We start from the raw sequence: 16,695 nt of genomic DNA on the forward strand, positions 1-16,695 counted from the left end.
TAATTATGATTTCACATTTCCAAGTGAACTAAGCTCAGTCCCACACAAATAGCCTCACTATAGTAATATGCTGCTAGCCACTCATCCTAAGCCTCAACACACTATCAGGAACTAACCTAGCAGACTATTAGCACTAATTCTGGTTGTGGCTAGCCTTCATGTATTTAGTTTTCCTTAACCCTCTATCACTCAGGTCTTCATTAAACCTGTTATTCTTTTTAACTTCTGCTGTGCTCATCCTGACATGTCTTGAATGGTCAAAACCCACACTGCAGGCTCACTAAATGAGAGAAGGCTCAGAGGCACCAGCTAAGAGTCTGATTTGTGTTAGCCTATGAAAGTATGACATATTGTAGATTTTTATTAATGTAAATCTGAGCCTGCTATGGTTTTGCCAGGAACAAAGCTGCTGGGTGGCCTTCCCGAGAACAAGAACTGGCTCCCAGGATAGATGGTCCCAAGTGCCTGCAATGCAGGCAGACCTGAACTCTGTTCCAAATCATAAATGAAGCAAGATTCAGCTTGCTTGACTAGTACTTTTCAAGAGTCGTAAGACCTTTCCTTAGAAGGCACCTTGTGTGTACAGTGGTTTAAGTTAATAGAGCTCAGAAGTGCAGAAATCCAGAAAAAGGCTCAGGCTCACCCCCTGAAGCCAGCTCTGAAGAGGCTTGATCACTCCACCCTTCCAATGGATGGACACCGTGGAGTCTTCAACTCCTACGAAGATACAGATCTTTTAGCTCCGTGACCCTCTCTGTGCAAAAGGCTGTTGCAGCAAAACTGCTCTTGTAAGATGTCTTGTTCCAAACCAAAGTTCGCATAGCAATGAAAAATCTGCATGAAGAGCAGGTCCTGAGAACATGCTTAAGTCAATGCATGCAAGCAAATCTTTTGATGTCAGAGGAATTGCTCCCAGGAGTTAGTCTACCCATGTACCTGGGACACTGGGCACTAGGTGTTCATCTTGCAGCAGTACAAGGAATTCATAAGCCCACAACAGGTACAATTCTGGTTTGTGTACATTTTATTTTTGAAGTAGTATGTCAGCTTTTCCAGTGTCTCCCTGGAAAGGGAGATTCCTGTCTGACAGAGCAAATCAACAAAAGGAGACACAGAGATTTTTATGGATTTTGTCATCTTTTAATATTATTTTATGAACTGTGGTTATAGCAGTTTCAAATCATAGCCATTGCTTGCTGCTTTTTTTCTACTTATCAGACTCAGAGCCAAAAGTAAAAGAAAGGCTAGCATGTTTGACATACTTCATCCTGTGCAAGAGAACAGCCTCTAACAGCTAGAAAGAAACACTGAATTTTAAAAAGTAAGGAAATAAAGGAAAGGAAAGCTCTTGTTTTTATAGAATTATTATTATTATTATTCGAAAGCCGTGGTACATGACTAAGGCTGAGTGGTGTATCTGTACGTTGCACAGACTAGTGTATGTCTCTGACGTGCTAAATACTGATATCTCCTTATAATGATGTGTTAATGTAAGGGGAGTGATTTTGCAAAATTTTATGCCTTATTAAGGAAATGATTCAAGCCCAGGAAATGTGCGGGTTAAGTGCTTGCTTTCCTAAACATGGGTTATGGTGGAAAAAAAGATTTTAGATATTATGTGGAAAAATGCAGTAAAAAGCGCTGAATTAGCCCATTCCGTTATGTTGAATTGTTCAGCAATTATGGTCATCCCCTAGCCTAGAAAATTAAAGTATACGATGAAAACCCAATCTAAAGATATCCACTGCTGTGCAACTGAAGATATAGCATCTCACGCTTAAAAGTCACTTTGGGCTTCAATGACCAAACAAAAGTTATCTGACGAATAAGTTTAAACCAGCTACAGTCCCAGCCCGGTGCTACCCTCCACTCTTTCATTTCACTTCTCACACCACTCACACAAAATAGGAATTGCAGCAGATTTTCAGGGGCTTAAACATGTTCTTCATAAGTGGAAGATCTCATACAAAACTCTCAACTGCAAAACAAGAGCAGTCTTTTGTGTTCTTCCTTCCAGAAGGCAGGATCAGGCCACCAGGCAGCGTGATGGGGATGTCCCATCTTGCTGGGGAAGGAAAATGTGTTGGGTGGGGTGCACGAAATGATTTTCAAATATTCATTTGAACTTGAAAGCCAGTTTGTATTTCACTGCTTTCCCTATGCCATCACGTTCACTCACCACAACCGTTTTCAGTGCTGAGTGGTATGTAAATGAATGCTCACGGAAAGCACACTTTTCACGAACAAGCTTGATCACTGTCTGCAAGTCCCTTTCAGGATGAATAGCTATCTGCAGCATGCCTTTTTAGCAACGTTGATTTTCTCAGTTCTGTTTATGATCTAGTATTTACTAGAGACATTCACACCTATTGGCTATTAGCTTAGCAGCTCTTTCTCCTTCAGCACCAAAAGCCACTCACTGATTCTTCTTTCTTGCTTTCTCTCAGTTGCCTCTCCCCAGTGTTTAGAAACAGTAACTTTAGCCAGGTTTTTTTTCCTAAATTTAAAAATAATAATGTGGCTCCTCACTATAAAATGTCTGTCTCCTCCACTCCCAGCCTCCTGGGGTTGCCGTGGGCATGGTCTGCAAATTAAGCAGAGGCACTCAGCCCTCAGCTCAGCTCTAGTCAAACATTAGCTACAATGTTTACCCTTGTGTAATCTTCAGTTTTGCATTAATTTAATACTGCTCAGCACTTTTTAACATATTCAGCAAATCTGTGGCACACAGTGTTTTGTGTCTGCATCTCCCTCATCAAACCGAGTTTTGATTTTTAACCAAACTCATTAAAGTAAACTCCTTGCAATGCTCTTCTCTCTCTACTTTGATCTTTATATAATAAAATTTAAAAAAAATATGTTGCTTTATGTGGTATTTCAGCTATACTCTGAGGGGTTTTTCCCCCTTAACTTCAAGGAGAGCAAATAAAAAACTGTTTTCATTTTTCTTTCACATTTCACAAAAAACATGTTCTAGCTGTTTTTGAGCAGCAGAAGGTAGTAAGCAACTCCCAATTAATAATTCCCAGGTATTATCACGGCCTCTTGGAAGCACAGATCTCAAGAAATTCAGTTCATAACACAAGCAAATAAAATTCTCTTTGAAGGTCTGGCTAAAGGACAGTCAGAAACAAAATGGGTACACATCGTCATTTTTAATCAGTCTTCTATCTTTGAACTTCCTTCTGATCAAAATGAAACAAACAGAAATCTTGGAGTATATAGTTAGAAAGCCACACACCTCCTGGCTTCAAAATCCCACTGTGCTGGAAAAATCAGCAACTAATGCCACACAACCTAGAGATTTCGCCCCAGGCGTGTTATGTGTAAACCCACAGCAAAGAGGGACTAGATTTTATTAAAGCAAAGACTGAAGCAAAGTCAAACCAGACCTGGGGCTTTAGGCTGTTCAAATAAAGATTCAACATTTCATACCCACCTTTTGACAGTTGTATGACCCCTGCCACACGGCAGAGTGTGCAATCAGGCTCTTGCTATGAGTATTTGAATGGCACAATCTTTTCTGGACTGGTGAGCACATCAGCACATGCATTATCCCACCTACACCAGTATTAGTAACTCTGCAAGGTTCAATAGCTGTGTGTTGAAAAGGTTTCAAGTTCTATGTTTTTTCATCATGTGCAGGCTCAGGCAGGGCCTGGAGAAGAGCAGGAGGAGCTGGAGGCAGTGGGGACAGTTTCCACCTCACGTCACAATGCCCTGATGAGAAGCTCTGGCAGCAGCAAGGGCACTTAGGCTGCAGATAGTTTATATAGAGGCACAAAGTCCAAGGAAAAGAGCTGCCTGAGCTCTTTCCCCTGCCACTTCCCCTTGCAGCTGATTTTTCATCAAATCTCCCTTGCTGTGCTACTCCCACCCCAAGGACCCGACATGTCTGAATGTGACTCTCAGTGAGGGGGGCTGCACTCAATCTCTGCTGTGCTAAATTTAGCCGAATAGTAAAAATCCCAAAACAAACAAGGGAAAACACAGAGTTTGCTGTTCCTTGTACATGAGATAATTCCCTTTAGCTTACTGACACACATCGCTTTCTTTCTTCTCCCATTTAGGAAAGTGTACAATTATGTGTGCGGCCGGGAGCTGGAAGCGCCAAGCCAGTTCTGCTGGACGGTACCCTGCTGGCTGAATGCTCCCCAGGGACCTCCTTGATCTCCTCACGCCTGTCTGAGGCCCTGCTCAAGCCAAAGAGATTAAGGAAAAGTCAGTGAGAATTTAGGCATGCCTGACTCCAACAAGCCATTTGCACCAATTCACAAAGGGAAAACCTTGGAAGTGTTTCCAAAAATACAAGCCAGTCGTGTGAGTTAAGGCTGCAAGGGAGCCTAACACACAGACTTTCCGCATAATCAGGGTTTACCTCAACTCTGTTCTGTAAACTCTGGTTTCTTAACAGAAACAGCTCATCATGCTACACCCTGGCTTGACAGACATGCAGAAAGCTTTTGAAAACAGCTAGAAGTAGAACAACCCAGCTGTTTCTTTAATGAAAACTGTTGTTAGCAAACTATCTCATCATTTTTCAAGCATTTTGGGGAGAAAAATAATATATTACTAATAATCACGTGAAATGGGAAATTACCAGATTGATGGCACTGGAAAGTAAGGGAGTATCTCAGGCTATGGACAATTACCAGTGTGGACAGTAGCAGCATAACTGTCCCCACAGCCTCTGGTGAAAGAGCAGAGGAGGGAAACCTGGGCCTTATCTGGAAACAAGTGAATTATTCAGAGCAAGACATTGGCTATTGTCCTTTTACTTTTTTGTTTTGGTTTGGTGATTGGCTTTTACTTTTGACATGAGGAGTGAATTTTTGCAGGATGCTTATGATTTCATAGTTTTATTTCTCAGAATTGTTGAATAACTCTTGACCCACAGCCCATCCACAAGCTGTTCACATTGAGGTTGCACAGGTTGAACAGCATGAGGGAGGTTAGTGCTAGGTGCAGGTTGGGGCTGGATGCCACCAAAAGCAAGGGAAAGAGTTCACACTGGACCACAGCCATGCCAGGGCTCAGCCCAAAGGCCAGAGTGATGCTACATGTCCCTTAGATGAGACAAGGCAAGACCTCTTCTACGGCAGAGCTCAGTGTCTGTGCCACAAAAGCTGAGTTTGTGGCTGCTATGCTCATTGCTACATGTCAGTCCACCCATGCAGTGATGCCACGTTGAGTGGGCTGCATCCCACAGCTATCAATGGAGATACAGACTGTACATGCAGATGTAGCCACCTGGCTCATTATTTTTCTGTCCCTATCACTTTTGTAATTGAATGTCAGGATTGAATACCTGTATTCATTTTTTCAGCATTCACTTGGCTGTTGAACTGAGTTTCCATTACATGATGATGAACATGATGAACAGCATCATCATGAGTTCAGTTCTCAAAATAAATCAGTCAAATATTTATGGGAAAATAAATGCACATTATTTTGTCTTGTTTGATGTTACCACAGAGTAGATTCACCAAAACAGTATGAAGAGGAGACAGTGATTCTCCTGCATCAGGATGGCTAATAAATCAAGGGCAACACAACCAGGATCAAATTCAAACCACTGTAGGCTTTTCACTGTATTACTGCCAAACCCTGAGCCACCCAGTCGTTCTCTGTCTCAATCCCCAAAAATACGTTTAGATTCCAAACACAAAGCTTAATTGTTTATTAAGGAAGTGGTGACGGAGAAATAATGCTGCTGTGGAGGAAAAAGCAGGAGGGTTTTACAAGATGCAGTAGGATTTATCATCATCTCCTTCAGATCAGCTCCCTCACCCCTTTGTTCTTTCTTTACTTTTGCTTTAATTCTTACTGAAATAGAAGTCAATTCTCTGACTGTGGACAGGATGGTATGCAAAACCCACACAGGATGACCTGATTATATTGATATAATGAAAAAGATCAGCTTTCCTTGTATTCATAGCCCTGTGAGACCTCTGATTAAACATGTGCCCTTGTTTAATCCCTGCTTTATTCTCCCATTGCAGCTGGTGTAATTACAAACCAAACATATTTTACACCCTGTTGTCGTGTATTGATATATCTCCTGTCAAACAGAATAATTTCACACGTGGAAACTGGAGAGATTTTTTTCCCTTAGAGGATATAAGACTGTGAGTTGGTACCTAACTATCTATTTTGTGTAATTATACCCATGAAAGCATGACAAAAGTCTGTAGTCACATATTTTGGCTATTCAGATCTTAGCAGCATGTTTATGTGACCGAAGTAATCTCTTCATCATGTCCTGTGGAGCTGTACCTGGACAGACTCACGCTAATAAACTATTGATGGCAGAATCAGAAAATTCTCTATAATGGAGCAAGGCACAAAACAACCCTGGCTTGCTCCTAAATCTGCAGTGCTCACATCATGTATATCTTTATTCAGTGATGCAGGATGAGTCACAAAAATGTTAACTCAAGATATATTTTAAACTCCTGAGCTAGCACTGTCCTGAGACGAAAATTCTAATTTTGCTTCCTGTGGGCATACTTTTTAGAGCAGATTATAAATCTGAGTAGTGAAAATTGCTCTCTCTTTTTTTTCCACACAGGCAGTTTTGGAAGATCAGGATTTTTCACTGTAAAAACAGCAAATTGCCCACACAAACAATTTACATGCACACCCAAACCCACACATCCCAAATCCCATGCTCCTGTTCTCCACCCTTGCACAGTGTGTTGCTTTCTTTTCTTCTCTGGTTGGTCTAAGCTTGGCTTTGTGAGATTGCAATAATAAATCTGGATCTTTCCATTGAAGGAGAAAACAATCACGCTCTAAACTCAGCATTTTGCATGTCTAGCTTTGAATGTCAGGCATGAAACAAGTTTGGAGAAATCTGGTCCCACTGTGGGACACAAGGCAGTACCAAACAAGCTAGAACTTCCAATGGGAGTAGTGCAGCTGCCTTCCCACGCTACCCTATCAAGCAGGCTCTGCCTCTGCCAATGAAACTGCTCTTCTCCTGGGAACCCCTTCTTTCCTTTAAGACCCAACTCAAGGTGCCTCTCAGATCACCTTGATCCCACCTTCACTCCCAGGTCCCCATCTCCTGTTTACTCAGTGTGTTTTGTTTGTCTGTTTTGGAGCAGATCAAGTACTTCTCTCCAAAAATTAAATCCATGTATGATTCAAGGACTGCTCCTGATGGAGAACACAGGAAAGATGATACCTGCTGTAGTTTCCTACTGCTGCATTGTCTTCTAGTAGTTTTTCAGAATCAGTATCACAGAAGAGTTGAAGTTGTAAGGGACTTTGGGAGATCATCTGGTCTGTACTGCTCTGGTCTCTTAATCATCTTTGCAGCCCTTCATTGGACTCTCTCCACTCTGTTCTTGTCTTTCTTCTACTGAGGAGCCCAGAATTGGACACAGTACTCCAGGTGTGGCTTTACCAGTGATGTGTAGATGGGAATGGTGACAACACTCCTTCTAAAACAACCTTTTCAGCCACCAGGGAACTCTATTGGCTAACAGTCAACTTGGTGCCTATCAGCCCCCCCAGGTCCTTTTCTGCCAAGCTACTTTCCAGCTGGATGGTCCTCACATATGCTAATGGATGGGATTGTTCCTCTCTAGGTGCATGCTCAGCACCTCACCAGGGGTCAGCAATGCTTGTTCTTGTAGGGGGAAAAAAAATTCTTTTATTCAATATTTCTTTTAAAAATTCAAATTTTTGTCCAAAAAATAAGACTTGAGAATTTTACTGAAAAAAATTTCACTTGATGAGAAAGCCATATTTTCAGTGAAAAGCAACAAGAAAATAGATATGCCAGACAACTAATTTGATTCAGGTCTATTGGCAGGATGAATATGGCTGTCACACACAAACCACAAATGTCTTCTTGGAAGGACAGAAAGTACATCTTCCTCTTTTAACCAACAACGCATCAAAAGTAACGGTAAAATGGTTTACCTTTTTACAAGGGGAGTTTACCAGACATCCATTTCCAGACATCTTGTGTATACTCCTCAGTTGCCAGGCAGAAAAGGACCTTGGAGTTTGGATTTACGGGAAGATTAACATGAGCCAGCAGTGTGCCCAGATGGCCAAGAAGGCCAATGACATCCTGGCCTGGATCAGGAACAGTGTGACCAGCAGGACCAGGGAAATGATTCTTCCCCTGGACTCAGCACTGGTGAGGCCACACCTGGAGTGCTGTGTCCAGTTCTGGGCCCCTCAGTTCAGAAAGGATATTGAGGTGCTGGAGCAGGTCCAGAGAAGAGCAACAAGGCTGGTGAAGGGACTCAAGCAGAAGTCCTATGAGGAGAGGTTGAGGGAGCTGGGGCTGTTCAGCCTGGAGAAGAGGACACTCAGGAGAGACCTCATCAGTCTCTGCAACTCCCTGAAAGGAGGTTGTAGCCAGGTGGGGGTTGGTGTTTTTTCCCAGGCAGCTATCAGTAAGACAAGAGGGCATGGTCTTAAGCTCTGCCAGGGGAGGTTTAGGTTAGATATTAGGAAGAATTTCTTTACAGAGAGGGTGATCAGGCATTGGAATGGGCTGCCCAGGGAAGTAGTGGATTCTCCATCCCTGGAGGTTTTTAAGATGAGACCGGATGTGGCACTTAGTGACATGGTCTAGTAACCATGGTGGTAGTGGATCAAGGGTTGGACTTGATCTCAGAGGTCTTTTCCAACCCTGCTGATTCTAGGATTCTATGATTCTATGATTTGTCTGTAGTTTTCAAAATTTACCAGAAGCAGCAAATTCAACCAGATCCCAGGGGAACTCAGTCCCCAGCAAGCAAATATATTTATGCATTTAAGCTTGTTTTCTGCCTTTTTTGCATCTTTATGCATAAAGGCTTACTCTTTGGCCACTCCACATCAACGAACATGGGACCATAAGGCCACCAAGAAGCCAGTGTAACAAACGCTTCCCATGCCTGGAGATTAGATGTCTGTACTGCATGACTGCTAGGATGGACTCTGTGAGATTTTTCAGGACAGTCAAGCCCTAGACAAGTTTCAGAGACCTTGAAGAGGCCATTATGAACACTTGTTATGAAAAATTTGGGTGTGGCATTTGTCCCATGCCAACTAGCACTCTCTCACTCAACTTCCAGGCATGTTTCAGGGGTTAACACAAGCAAGGAGCTGTTCAGGTGGGAAATTCAGACGGGTGCCTCTTTTGGACAGACTAAAGAGTCCATTATGTAAATGAACCATTCTACAACAACAAATGGTCTAAAGGACAATTTATTTAACCACAATAGAGACACAACAAGATGAGCCGCAGCAGTATTTTCAGTGGTCCCGATCCTTAGAGACATTAGTCTGCATTGCAAATGATGCCTTGAGCCCCTAATTTTTTTTTTTATTTTTCTAATATTTGTAAGACTTGTAAGTTTTATAAGTTTTATAAGTAGATTTTAAAAGCAGCAACCCCCCCCTCCTTTGTCCCTTTCCCTTTCTCTCTAGCACCCTTGTTTAACATTCCTTAACCCTCTTACCCCATTCTATGCTCCCTATATCAATCCTACCCCTGAATATACCAGAAATGTTTAGTCTTTTGTCAAGGCAAGGCCTAGATTGTTGGCAGAACAGCATATCAGGGCCTAAACCACAGAATAGGGTCAAGAATTAGGTAACTATGTACCCTTTGTGCTCTGATGAAGAGGAAGGTGGGATGAACAGGGGGTCCTGAAAGCCCCCCGACTCAATTCTCAGGGGGTGGACCTGGGGCGGACCAGAGTAAAGGCCACAGGGTGGACACATCTGGGATTGGATGGATGGTATTATAAAATGTAACCTCTCAGGCAGGGCCTGCACGCGTCTTGTAACATCTTAGCCTTGGCAAAATAAACCCTTTCTTATCTCACCCCTAATTAATTGCTCTGGAGATTTTTTCAGCACCAAAATTCTACAGCAACACAAAACCCCTGCAAGAGGCAACACAGGCATCCGACTTCCCAGCAGACCCATGGCACCAGCAAAGAGGCATGCGTCTGGTCCAGAGACTGGCAGAGAAGGTGCAGCATGCAGTATAGCAGAGCTAGTAACAGCTGCTTCTCCATTACTGCAGGAAAGAACACAACATTTCACCGCCAGCCCACCCCACTCTTCCACATAACACATTTGAAATGGGAGGTGGATATTACAGGGGTTTTAGCCATGCTATATCAGCCTAGACCTATGCTGCCATCACCCCAGGGCACATTCCAAGGCTGGAGGAAGAATACCAAATTTACTCTGCTTTTTAGAAAGATGTTTCAGCCTATCTTGGGCCCCAGATTACATTCTGAGTTCTTTCTTCACTGAGTCCTGAGGAGTCTTGGGTGGCTACCAGCATACCTCAAGTCCCTCTAAATGAGGGATAGAGATAAACCTTAGAGGTAAAGTTAAGGCAACATTTTTAGTGATATCAACTAGGAAAGGCTCTCTTTCTCTGCTACAAGTCCAGACCATGCACTCCCCGCAACTTGCAGACCAGCTGTACAAATGGTGCATGCCATCCTTTCCACCTTACATCCCACAGAGGGTCTGGTCAGAACAACCAACCCTCTCTGATACCTGAATCTAGCAGGGGTTAGATGGCCGTGCCTCTCCCTTTGTCTTGGAAACTCAGCACATGCTTGTTGGGAGATGTGCAGGCAATGCATGATCCAGCTGCTTCTTGCAGTGGGGTTTTCAAAATCTGCCAGCACTGGCCCTATTCTTCTTCCCTGTAGTAGCACAAAGGTTTTCAAATCCATCATCTTTTCTCATTAATTAGTGCATAATGGTATTCAAACAGTATATCATAATTAGCTTCTCCCTTGAGACCCTTCTCTGCCACACACATCTTTATGTTCTTCTAAAAGGCATTAATCTTTATGATCTGACATTTTGTCTTATCTTTCTCCCCTACCTCCACCCCAACAGAAACTGTCTTCTCATCATAGTCAGTTACGCAAACCTACAGAGTGTTCCCAGAATGTAAACCTGAAATACAGTAGCATTTCAAAACAGACCTGCTGCTATAGTTGGTCTAAATGTTTCCCCTCTTTGAGCCATCTTCTGTAGTACTTAATGTTATGAGCCCATGCAGTACTTTCTGCATAGAAATGTGAGCAGCTTACTATTGAGTAATGTAGTTTGATCTCTGCTGACGGATGATTTATTTTTCTTTTATGTTTGGGAGATGGAAAGGATGCTCTGATTTTTGAAGAGGCTTGAACCAAACTGCTGATGTTTCGTGCGGCCATCACATCCATCAGTAATGGAGTTTGGTGTTATCCTGAGGAGAGGAGGCTTAATTTGCCTGAGTCTAGCCACTAGGCTTAGGGGAAGAAGGAGAACTGTGATTTCAGGTGACAATTCCTATTTACACTGTACATGAAAAGATAAGCTGTCTCAAAACACACCATGCTCTTGCTGCTAAGCTTGAGGAGGTTTTGGGGAGGCTGGATTCAATGGGGCTGGACCCTGGCTCTGCCTCTCATCATTGGATGTTTGTTATGCGTGTGATGTTCTTTGCTCTTGAAATTTATTTCAAGGTCAGAGAAACTTACCTTCTATGTATATTGGGTAGAAGCATATTTTGTTAGCAAAATTTATAAGATGGCTTGTTTTAACAGTTGTTACAGTAGATTGATTGGGTAATATTTATTCGTGCTATAATTATCTTATTTCATAGTAGTGAATGTAAGGAGGTAGCTAGGCATGCTGAAACCAGAATAACAGAATTCAGGAGATTTGCAGCAGGAGGCAAGGTGTTGCACTGTATATACTGTTGTGTCTTGCTATTTATATCAAGTTAAACTTGTTTTTCCAGCTATTAATGCGAATGACCATCTACCCAATAAATTACATCATTTCCAGCACTAAATGGCACCATGATATGTTAACTAGGAATTTAAGCACCAGAAAATTATCTTGACTGACTTAAAAATGCAACTATAAAAGCCCCAAGAAAGCTAATTTTCTGAAGCAGGATAGGGAGGGGTATAGGTAGGAGGAGGAAAGGAGGGAGCAGGGAGAGACAGACAAAAAGAAAGCCCCATGCACAACCAGATTCACACATACCAGTTTTAAAATTCTAAGTCTAAAAATACATTCCCTGCAAATATTCACTTGCAGATTGATTGGTCTCTTCTCCCTTGGCTGAGCCAAGTAGGAGCACTTCTCATGTTTTCAGGTGTAGATGAACATCTGCTTAGAGGTGAACCACAAACAGCTCATGCAAAATTAAATATGTGCAACTCCATGTGGCAAATGCCACCAAATAGAACCATCTCTGTAAAATCAGAGATGCATTCCCTACCTTTATTTTAAACTTTTCATATATAGGAGCAGGCCAATGTGGAAAGAAAACAATTCAAGAATTATCTTTTTTATTTTTTTTCAGCTAAGCAGTTAAAAACTTCTTAAACCTTTCACATAAGCAAATGATCTCACAAAGACACCACAGTCTGCGACAGTCAGATTAGGAATGACTGACACCTGACAGGCACTTGGGCAAGGCTGAGCATGCCACTGGGTACATTAGCTCCCTAGGGCACCAGCTGAGGTAGGGTGGAGAGTGCTGGGGTTTTCTGCAGCCCACTAATCCTACGTTTCTTCATTTAGGGGCTCATCATGACATGACTCCGGGCGGTGAGCCTTGCAGGACAAGCACAACAGAGGCAGACTCTTCTCCTGTGATGGTGTCCCTATAGGTGGTCACAAGGCAACAGCCCATGCATGAAGCAGTGAGAAGTTTCCCTGAGTGAAGGAAAACTCTCTCCTCTAATCCCATAGCAGTCCCAGGACCATTTCCCAAAGCCTGTCACCAGGGTTTGCTCCCCAAACCAAGGCTCACTTCAAACTAAAGCTGGTGTAAGCTTTGGATAATTTTAGCACAGGAAATGAGAATCCTGCAATTGTGCTGCCAGCTTGCCTGCCCGTGTTTTAGCCTCCCCTTCCTCTCAGTACACACACCCTAATAAATTTTGATTCCAGTTTCAACTAAGATGAAGTGAGGGAATAGAAGACTGACCTGAATTTGTGACCCCAGTGAGGGAAGGGAGTGCCAAACTCAGCTGTTATCTTTGGCAGAGACTGCCCAGGCAGCCAGCACAGCCTTTCTGGCTGGCAAGTGAGCATGCAGGCAGGCTACAAATGAGAGATCATCTCTCTGCTGGAGGGGAGTTGGGGTAAGCCAGCTGTCATGACAGGGTCAGGGCATTTGTAGTCAAAGGATGCAAGTTTGTATGAGACAAACCACTATTGATAGAAAAACCCAAAGAGTATAAAATGGCACAACAGGAACTACTCTTGGTAGTTCAGTCTCCTTTTTATTTTCTTGTGCAATCACTTACAAGAACAGAGATGGCAATAAAATACCTCCTGAGGAGCCCTGGACACCTGTCATGGCTGGAGATAGGGTCAGCACCTCCGTCACAGACTGTGCAAATGAGCACCTCGCTTTCCGTCTTCCCCAATTTCTCATCCAGGTATCCCAGCAAAGCACAACTGGATTTTCTCAACATGCTGAAACATGGAATGCCTGGGAGAGCCTGCAGGCTCTGAGGATCCAAGCTTGTAGCAGTTGGTTTCCCAAGAATCACAGTATCTGTTCCTCTCTCATTGTCTTTCCTCTGAAATCCACACGTTCACATGCCACAACATCCTGGCGTGAGAAGATTTATAGGCTTCCTCTGTCCTTCTGTCTCTCAGACAGCAGGGTGCTCAGAGAAACCAGTGCCACACATGCTTTCATGTCAGACTTGCCACTTACCACACATGTTGCTATCTCTGCAGGCAAGGACGGGGACCGTGTTGCCCCAGGTCCTGCTCTTTCCCCCAAGGCTCCTTTTCCCCAAGGTCAGTGTAAGTGAGAACACAAAAGCTGGCCCTTTATCAATGGGGTTTGGTGCTCTTTAATGGGATTAAGCCAGTTCCACCCAGTGCTGGTTGCTACAAAGCCTTTTTCCCTGTCTCAATGACGCGTTACATCTTAACGTGTGTGGTCATATCTGCAGTCGATTTGTGCATCTCTTTGTTCTTTGCATATGTTTTTATTGTCTGGGGGGCATGCAGCAACCAGCCAGCAAGTTTTTGTGGTGACCAGTTCATTCAATTCTTTACACAGTTAATACACTGCAGCCAAAATAAGAATCTGCAATATCAATTCATTGAAAATAAAGCTGTATGACAATCACACAGCACTTTCAGATTGGCAGGACATAAAGGATGCAACACTGCCAACGGTATAGCTGAGGTACATCTCATTTAAGTTTAGCAAACTATTGGCTTGCCAGCTAGATGTTTAGCCCCCTCCCTGATAAAAACATGTGAGAAGCAGCACCCTCAAAAGGCAATTCATCACCTCTCCCTTCGATATCTATTGAGATGGAGATGAAGCACCATGTAGAAGTACCTCTATCGCTTTCCTTCTCCATCAAGGATTGAGGGAGCCTCACACAAAAGGTTTCTTAGTGGCCAGTGCCAGATTATGCGCATCATGCCAGGTATCATATTGCATGGGACTGTTCAGGACTGAGAAACCTCAGAGTTCTTAGATAAGTCCCCAAACCGCTGCTGGAGGATAGCATATTTGATCAATTGTGACCAGAAGTGCCTGTGGATATTTTATTAGAAGTAGTATAGAAGTGAAATGCTCTCTTGCCTGCCAGCAATGGATATATGCTCTTCCCTGGTCACAGACCTTTTATCGTAAGACCATGACTCAGCAAGCGCCCTGACCAATACCTACCTGACGAAGGTATTGGCCACTCACAGGGCATGAAACGTTTCCCAGTACTGGCACACAACATTACTCTGGTCCAAGGAGCTTTCACAAATATTTCCTGGTAAGTAATATACAACAACTCAGTTTGAGTTAGCACATCCAAATATGGGGAAATATTCAGGGGGACATCATCAGGAAAACAATGAGTCTGGAGCATTTGAAGCACTCCATACCAGAATAGTCTGAAATGATTGAAGTTTCAAAACAGTCATGGAAATATATTTTTAATAAAATTAGAAATTTTTATGAAATCTTGTTAATATCATCAGCCATAAAATTCAGGGGGGACATTTATGTCTTACTGCTGTTGAAAAGTGAACTAAAAATTCCTCTACCTGAAAATGGCAATTCATTTGTGTGCTGGCAGTCAGGAAAGTTCATCCCTCTAGTTTAGTATTGAAGTCCTTTGTGTTCTGATTCTTTTTTCTGCTTTCCTCTTCTTTGTATCTTCTCTCCAATTTGTCAAATTAAAAAAAAAAAAAGGAAAATATTAATTAAAAAGTTATGGGATTAATTTTCTTCTTTCGTAACTTTTAAAAAATCATATCTTCCTTTTCTCCAGGCAGGGAAAAAAACACCATTGTTAAACAATCATAAAATATTATCTGTAATTCTAAATACCAAGAATGTGAAATTCTTTTGGGGGTTTTGTAGGAGATAACAATGCTTTGCCTTTGGCTGCCCTGTTCTGGGAGAACTGCATAGTGGGCTCCACATTTCAGTGGTGTCCTTTCCACTCAGAGGCCTTCTCAGCAGTCCAGAAGAGAGGGGTCTGGTTGTGTGAAAGCAGTTCAGCAGCTTCATGCCACCTGTAAGCCCATGGGTGACTGGGCAAGGAGTGCTGGGGCAACCTTGTATGGAGTAGAGCTGCCATTGCCGTTGCCTCCTCCTGCCCAACTTTTGGCTGTCTCGGTCATCCCCTGCTGCTGTGGCTAGAGCCCAAGGGCCAGAATTTCCATCCAAACCCCTCTCACATGCACTCTGCAGTAACAGCAGCCACTCCAGAAAGCATCCTCAGACCATACAATCTAAGACATAATAATCAAATTGGAAACTTTCTGGCACTGCTTTTCTACACACTAAATTCTCGATAACAGATTAGCACACCAAAGCCTCTGAGCAAACATAATGACTCCTTCCCTGTGCTCCCTCCCCTCAGCAAACCTATGGCTTGAAAACCTATAAATGTGCTATTTCAGCTGTTTTAAGCAGCTTATCATGATTTTCTGAAAGTCTAGCCTCAAGACTCTGGATCCCCTTCATAATAACATTTAATGCTACCATTATGTAATTGAATCCATTTTGTCTATGTGGTGGGAATATTACTAAACTGTAATTCATTTCACCATCTTGATGCACTTGGACTTTTAAGTCCAAATATAGAACGTAAAAAGGTTTAGAAAAAATGAGAAGGAAGGGGAGGGGAGGGGAAGGGGAAGGGGAAGGGGAAGGGGAAGGGGAAAGGGAAGGGGAAGGGGAAGGGGAAGGGGAAGGGGAAGGGGAAGGGGAAGGGAAGGGGAAGGGGAAGGGGAAGGGAAGGGAAGGGAAGGGAAGGGAAGGGAAGGGAAGGGAAGGGAAGGGAAGGGAAGGGAAGGGAAGGGGAAATCTAACCATCCAGCACCTTCCATTACCAGCCTGAGTTTTTTTCCATAGAGAAGAATTATCAGTTCTTTAATCACTCCTGTTCTTATATTTCTTATTTTTTACCACATGTGCACAAAACTCATAGGGCTCCTATTCATTTGTCAGAGCTTCATCCTTTCCTGATATGGGGAGATTCTTCATTATCCTGATTTGCTGAGTCTTAACTTTTTTGCCAGAGAATTTTTGGAAATACAATCATGTCAAAGATGGTACTTTTTTACATCTGTTGCCCCCTCCATATTAAGTGTTTGGCTTGTGGCCAGGCATCTTATAAGTAGCCATATTATTATTGAAAGCACATGCTCATTAGTGAGGCTGGC

The sequence above is a fragment of the Pipra filicauda genome, unplaced genomic scaffold (genome assembly GCF_003945595.2).
Source record: "Pipra filicauda isolate LSUMZ 115617 unplaced genomic scaffold, ASM394559v2 scaffold28_size6257848_pilon, whole genome shotgun sequence".
NCBI lineage: Eukaryota > Metazoa > Chordata > Aves > Passeriformes > Pipridae > Pipra > Pipra filicauda.